We start from the raw sequence: 6,000 nt of genomic DNA on the forward strand, positions 1-6,000 counted from the left end.
CGGGGGACGTGTGAGCCGGGAACCATAAAATGTGTCGTTCCTCCGTCTCCTCGGAGGTGACATAGTTCGCGTTGGCTTTGAGTATAGCCTCAGCCTTCGTCGAAATTCTGCCTTGTGCATAGTTTCTCACCGCCGTCTGCGAGTCACTGATTACGTATCTACAACTGGGGTTAACGATGGCTAGGGCTATCACCACCTCTTCCGCTACCTCGGGGTTTTTTACACGTATGCTACAACAACTGACCAATTGTTTCTCGGTATTAAGGACGGCCACTGCAAAAGCACGTCGATCCTCGTATTCTGCCGCGTCTACGAACAGCGCTTCCTTGTCCCTACCGAAGGCTTTGAGTAAAGCCTTGGCTCTACTCTCTCTTCGACCCTGATTGAATTCGGGGCTCATGTTCTTGGGTATATTAGCCACCTGCAGCTTTTCCCTGATCGTGCTTGGAAGGGATGTCTTGTCGCCGTGCTGCTTGTGATAACTTATCCCGAGTTTGTCCAGGATACTCCTGCCCGTTCGTGTCTTCGCTAGTCTTTCGAGTTGCGAGATTTGGTGTGCTTCAATTAACTCTTCAAGCGTGTTGTGGACGCCCAGCTGTAGCAGCAGTTCCGTGCTGGTGCTGTCTAGAAGGCCCAGTGCCATCTTGTGTGCTCTTCTAATGAGGGTGTTCAGTTTGGCATATTCGGCCGCGTACCAGTTGTGGTAGGCGGCCACATAGGTAATGTGGCTAATAACGAAGGAGTGTATGAGTCTGACTACGTTGGCCTCCCTCATACCCTGATGTCTGTTGGTGATTCTTCTGATGAGCCTCATCGTGTTCGTGATCTTAGTCTCCAAATGCCTGACCGTTTCTCCGTTGTTCCCGTTCGATTCTATGATGAATCCGAGCACCTTAATCTGCTTCACCCTGGGTATTTCTTGTCCGTCTTTGGTGCGTATGCAAATTTCTTCGTATGCAACATGCTGGATGTAAGCCTTGGGGGGTCTTCCCCTAAGCGTCGGGCGGTAGAGGAGGAGTTCCGATTTTTCTGGCGAGCAGACGAGACCGATTCCGACGAGGTACTCCTCCACCACCTCGACCGCGGTCTGTAATCGCTGTTCGATTTCTCCGTCGCTTCCCTCGGACACCCAGATCGTAACATCGTCCGCGTATATTGTGTGATGCACTCCCTCGATGGCGTTGAGGCGCTCGGGGAGGCCGATCATAATGAGATTAAAGAGCATCGGCGAGATGACCGAGCCTTGCGGGGTGCCGACGCTGCCTATGTTCCTGTCTTCGGATGCGAGTTTGCCCAGCGTTAAGGAGACTTTCCTGTTTGTGAGGAAATCCTTAACATAGCTGTACGCTCGGTTTCCTAGATTGAGTGCGGCAAGGCTGCGTAGTATGGCTGCGTGAGCTGCATTATCGAAGGCTTTCTTGAGGTCTAATCCTAGAATGGCCCTGGTACCTCTTGTCTTGTTGTCGAGTATCTGGTGCTTGATTTGCAACATTGCATCCTGCGTGGAGAGATGAGCTCGAAATCAGAGCATGGTGTCTGGATACGCTTCCACGTCGTCCAAGTGTGCGTTGATACGGGTGAGGAAGGCGTGCTCCATCAACTTGCCGACGCACGACGTAAGGGATATTGGTCGAAGGTTGGCCAGATCTGGGGGTTTCCCTGGTTTGGGGATGAGCACCATTTTTGCTCTTTTCCACTGGTCAGGGATGCATCCTCGGGTCCAGCAATCGTTGATGTACTTGGTCAGTTCGGAGATGGTCTCGTTGTCCAAGTTACGAAGGGTCTTATTAGTTACGCCGTCCGGTCCCGGGGCCGACTTGCTGTTGAGCTTTTGCAAAGCGGCCCGGATTTCCGCCTCGCCAAAGTCTCTGTCCAGAAAGAAATTGGGATTTCCCGTGTATTCCCCGTGTTGAATAGTCGGGCTGTGCGGGGCGTATCCGTCGCAGAGTTCGGAAAGGATTTCTTCCTCGTTCTTGGTGTGCGTGTGTATTAGCTTGCGCATGGTTTCCCGATGTGTTGCCTTGGTCCTGGTCGGGTCTAGCAGGTGTCGGAGCAGGCGCCATGTGTGACCGGGGGTGAAAAATATTTCCCAGTGCCCTACTACGGGGTGCCTCATAATCAGAGCGCGGTTCTGGCACATAAAATACAATTTTTAATGTTCTAAGTAAGTAAATAAAGTAAAAAAAAAAAGGTGGGTAGAGTATATTTGTAAGGTTGACCAAAGAACGTAGTGAATCAAGGCAAAAATATCAAGCGTTAGTGCAGTACCTGTTTCATCAGCTTTAGTAATGCCTGATAAAATATATATATATATATATATAGTCTCCTGTGTTGTCCTTGGCGACTTTGTATCTTGGCATCTTATGCTGTGAGGTATGAACATCGGGCCCCTCGGTTAACTTCCTTTCTTCTCGTTCATTACATAACAAAGGTCTCGAATCCGGCAACATTGATACCTTCAAGTAGCACGTGTGGGTTTATTTACCAGTTGCCTGCACCCAAAAAGATCACGCATTCGTGTCGCCTGCGGCAGAAAGGATGTTCCCCATCCACCGCCAAGGTTCGTGAGGGGTGGCGCTGGCTAACACACCCAGGGTTATTTCTTGTAGTAACACATAAATACCCCAGAAAGTGGAGGGGAAGACGGCGCTGCGGTAGCTCAATTGGTAGAGCATCGAACGCCTAATGCGAAAGACGTGGAATCGTTCCCCACCTGCGGCAAGTTGTTGCTTCATTCACTTTCAGTTCCATTTATTTAAAATTTCTTTATTTCAATGTGGCAATGCAAAGTAACTTCCCTTGTGTTTTCCTTGGTGTCTTCGTCTGTTGGCTTATCATGATAAGATTATGTAAATATATACAGGGTGTCCCAGCGCTAACTTTAGCCGGACATTGAAAATATGCGAATGCCACGTAGCTGGACAGAACCAAAGTAATGTTGTGTGCATTCGCTTGGAGATACTTAAATTATTATTTTTCATTCCGCATAATTAGATCAGGCTTAACTAATTAGCCAATTTCTGAAATATAACAATCAGATGAAAAGTGACAATGAGAAAATTGTAGAGCGACATGAAAAACTCCAGATACGGCTTTCTGTTGCTCAATACGTGCTACATAAAAGTGTTTTTCCGAGCGCGAAAGAAGCCCGCAAATGCACGCCGAATTGCTGCACGACCGGTCACTCGAAGCCATTTGCGAGGGGGAGGGAGGAAAAGAGATAAGAAGAAGGCAGGGAGGTTAACCAGAATCATGTCCGGTTGGCTACCCTACGCCGGGGGAAAGCGAAAGGGGGAAAACAAAGATAACAGGGAGAGAGAGGAGGGAAAGAAAGAAGGAAATTGCAGTGAGTTCGCTGACGTGTGTGGCCTTACAGAAATTGCATTAATAGTCACAGTTGGTCGCACAAGCCCGTCGTCCTTAAGAAGCACAAAAGTGCCTTCACCGCTTTATGGGCCGACGGGCGATGGGGGCGGTGTTGCAGCAGCACCTGCACAGAAAGCAGCCGATTGTCCAGTTTATGAAAAGCTTTGGCAAGTTCTTGTCTCTCAGGGGTGTATCGTGGACAGTGGCACAGCAGGTGGTCCATGTTTTCTTCCGTGCCACAGACCTCGCATGCTCCACTGTCAGTCTGTCCAATTAATGTAGAGTATGCCTTTGTGAAGGCAACTCCTAACCAAAGGCGACAGAGAAGCGTAGCTTCACGTCGAGGAAGTCCGAGTGGAGGCCGGAGTTGCAGGGAGGGGTTTAGTCGATGCAGTCGTGTGAGTCGTAAGTTTGGCGAGTTCCACTCGGTCAGTGTGAGACTGCGTACCAGGTATCGAAGCTGCCTAGCGGCGTCTGTCCTCGAAAGCGGAATTGGAACGCTCTGCTCTTCCTGATGTGCTGTGCGAACAGCGTTATCGGCGGAATCATTGCCACTGATTCCACAATGGCCAGGTACCCACTGAAAGGGAACCAGATGGCAAACGACGTAGGTGAGTTTTGCTTGCACGAGGGTTTCGTGAACAAGCTTAAATCCTGTCGGCGGCGATAGAGAATTTTTTTTTTAAAGCGTGGACAAACCAGTCAACCCCTAACCGCGTGTGTATCATATACGATTCGCATAGAACTTCGCACAGCGTGGGATAATTGAAATGAACGAATATCCTACATATTCACCCCAAATAGGCCGTTTTCTTTAGCGGAGATCTTTTATAAAATGGCTATAGGTGCAGCGAACGTGGCGTTTTGCAGAAGAATTTTTAGTCGTGCCCAACATACTTTGTCGCGAATAACGTGAGGATGCGATCACTAATTAGCACAAGTGAATTATTTACCTTCTTCATTAGTGCATTAGCGGCGGTTGTTTATAAGGCGAATTTGAAGGCAGTCACGTTTTACTACACCCTCCTTCTTGAAAAAAATATTGCAAATCGCAAGTAGGTCGTGATATTTATCGTCCAATTTCAACGGTAAATCCAAGCCATATCGAAACCGAGCACCGCGGGAGCGCAGAGGAGGCGTCCCCGCCATCATCATACGAGACCGAAACATGCCCCGTGATGACTTGCGCGAGGAAGTTGCTACTTATACGTCACGCTTTGCCTGGCAAGCAGTGTGGCTGTGTGTAGGGTCAGGATTCTTTCGCGGCACGCTAGGATTGAAACTTCGCCCCAGACTTTTTTTACGGGGCGTTGCCGTCTAACGAGCAGCAGAACGCGCTGAGGGTCGATATTGCAGCGATTGAGCTTCGAAATTAGACGTTAAATACGTCGAACTAGGTGCGATTTTCATTATTAAAGAAAATACTGGTGTGCACAAAAATGTCACTGCTTCCAATTTTGCCATTTATAAAACTGCCTCCAATGTACTAAAAAAGACGGTAATTCAGGAATTTTTGCAATTATTCTCCTAAAGCTCACGTTATTGGCGGCAAAGCAATCCGCGGCGCGTAGAAACTCGTCTGCAAAAACGGCACGTTGACTGCGCTTATTACTTTTTTTATATATAAAAGTGTGTATAGCCTGAAAAAATATCATTTTAGCAATGAAATACTAGTGACTTTAGCCCTGGAAATGTTTTAGTTATTCCTCCTTTAAGAAATGTTAGGCGACCGCTCGCCAAAAACGCGAAGCAACTTTGTAAAGAAACAGGTTGTTTCCACAATTTACACAAGTTAGAGCAGCGCACAAGAATGTCAGGATGTTTATTCAGTTTTTATTAGCCGCCTATTGTGATGTCTAGAAATACATTCGGGTGAGCCGTGGGACACGCATTTATTGCTATATCAAATACGATACAGCAATAATACGTTGCCTACAAAATATTTACTAAGGTAATTGCAAATAGAATCAGGAACACCTTAGACTTCCGTCAACCAAAGGACCAGGCAGGTTTCCGTAAAGGCTACTCAACAATAGATCATATTCACACTATCGATCAGGTGATAGAGAAATGTGCGGAATATAACCAATCATTATATATAGCTTTCATTGATTATGAAAAAGCGTTTGATTCAGTCGAAACCTCAGCAGTCATGGAGGCATTGCGGAATCAGGGTGTAGACGAGCCATACGTAAAAATACTGAAAGATATCTATAGCGGCTCCACAGCCACTGTAGTCCTCCATAAAGAAAGCAACAAAATCCCTATAAAGAAAGGCGTCAGGCAGGGAGATACGATCTCTCCAATGCTATTCACAGCATGTTTACAGGAGGTATTCAGAGACCTGGATTGGGAAGAATTGGGGATAAGAGTAAATGGAGAATACCTTAGTAACTTGCGCTTCGCTGATGATATTGCCTTGCTTAGTAACTCAGGGGACCAACTGCAATGCATGCTCACTGACCTGGAGAGGCAGAGCAGAAGGGTGGGACTAAAAATGAATCTGCAGAAAAATAAAGTAATGTTTAACAGTCTCGGAAGAGAACAGCAGTTTACGATAGGTAGCGAGGCACTGGAAGTGGTAAGGGAATACATCTACTTAGGACAGGTAGTGACTGCTGATCCGGATCATGA

This window comes from Dermacentor andersoni, chromosome 3 (genome assembly GCF_023375885.2).
Source record: "Dermacentor andersoni chromosome 3, qqDerAnde1_hic_scaffold, whole genome shotgun sequence".
NCBI lineage: Eukaryota > Metazoa > Arthropoda > Arachnida > Ixodida > Ixodidae > Dermacentor > Dermacentor andersoni.